A 2,073-nucleotide genomic window follows, 5' to 3' on the forward strand; every position below is an offset into this window, starting at 1 on the left:
GGGATCAGCTCCCGAGAGGTGGGAAATGGGAGCTGGTTAAAGGTCAGTTATGTGGGGTTGCCCCCACATCTGGTCCTTGCTTGCAGTATCTGCCGGAACACATACTACACTTTTATCTTGGCCAAATGACCAAGGAACACTTACGTTATTATTACTTTAAAAAATAAACGTAGAGTTGTCTGTAGAAACAATCGCAAAGAAAATAAAATATTTACATGAAATTTTTAGATGACAGAAAAAGTAATATTTCTCACACCTATCTTCAACACTACACAATAGGTTTTCCTATCTATTTCTTTTTCGTAAAATTTCGATGTTTTTGGCTCAAACAACTATCAACTGTAGTGTTGGCATAATGCTCTCTAGAAATCTCATATCGGTCGGATCTGTTTCGAAAAGATATTGTGTTCATCAAGAGTACCTTACAAACTGTCACTCGCCACCCGCCACATGCTTTTCTTCTCAATTTTAATTTATTTGATCTTCATGCCTATATATGAATTGAAATCTGTGACGTCACGGCTTAAATGCTGACGTGACATTAACGTGAGCCACCGACTGAGTATGTTTCTTTGTATGGTCCTTAAATATCGGAATCAGCTACTAAATTACATACATTGCTAACCTATCTTTTCGCCCATTTTTTATCTAGGAGAAGACAAAATCCAGGAACAGTATTTTCCAGGTCATATTTTTCATGGTACTTCAGGTTTAATCGGTGCTTTGTAATATCTAGATTGTAAATAATGTTTCAAATATAAACGTGGCAAACCGGTGGACAGTTCAACAGAAAGCTAGCATTGTTTATTATTGACACTTGTAAACATACTTACTTTTAACCTACTAATCACTTGAATTACAACTATATTTTAAACATATATCTATATATTCATTCATTCAAGTTTAACGAATGGACCTATTAAATGATTAGTAACCGCTCTTTAGTAAAAAAAAAAAAATTGTAAACATTTTTTCTCGTATGTAGAGTCCGTATATATATATAATTATTTCCATAGCTAAACAACATCGCAGCTCACAAGATATAGGACAGGTGTGACATTCTTTGGCTGAGGATATTATAATCTCTCACATTCTATATATATATATATATATACATATATATATGTATATATATATATATATATATATACATACATATAAGTAGAATGTATACGCCCCTGTTCAGTCAATGAAAGACAATTCATACCACCTGTTAAAGAGTAGCTGCACGTGTAAGTACGAAGAATATGTTGCGCACTCCCCTCCTAAATAGGCGTTGCTGAGTCCAGTAACAAAGAAAGGTACAGGACAACTAGAAACAATGCTGTGATAAGCAGAGACCACATACATCACTTTGAAGTCTCAAATGGTCACCCATTTTAGTATTGATAAAGATCAACGTAGCTTAACTTCGCTTATCTAATGAGAACTAACGTATTAACCTGATCTTGCCGAAAATTATATATATATATATATGTGTGTGTGTGTGTGTGTGTGCGTGTGTGCGTGTGTGTGTTAACACGCATACAAATATATATTTATATAGTTTGTTTATTATAAAAATATTATTGTTTACATATGTGCATACGTGTCTCAGTGGAATCCCAATTAAAAGGGACCACTTGATCAGATTAAAAAAAATACTGTTTGCATAATAAACAGACTATATACCAGTCTGTTCGCTATTGAGTACTCTTTAATAATCACGCGGGTTTTATTGAATTTACTTCTAGGAAACCAATTTATACTAGCATTGCACACACACACACACACTCACACACACACACACACACACACATATATATATATATATATATATATATATCAGAAATTGCAACGTTTTGTCAGACGAGTACCACGCCCTCAGACACTTAAAATCCATGAGCCCAAAAATGACTTCCATCGCCACAGGACCATTTTAATAGATAAATGCCTGAGGGAGTATCTATACACAGATTATGTTACAGAGTTTTAGCTTTGTATGTCTCTCGGTTCAAAATGTTGAGATCCAGCAACAAGCAAGACCAAGATAGCCAGCAACAAGTTAACCTGCAGACCAGCTTATTGCGGGTA

Source organism: Euprymna scolopes, chromosome 27, assembly GCF_053919585.1.
Source record: "Euprymna scolopes isolate OS-2025 chromosome 27, ASM5391958v1, whole genome shotgun sequence".
Taxonomy (NCBI): domain Eukaryota; kingdom Metazoa; phylum Mollusca; class Cephalopoda; order Sepiida; family Sepiolidae; genus Euprymna; species Euprymna scolopes.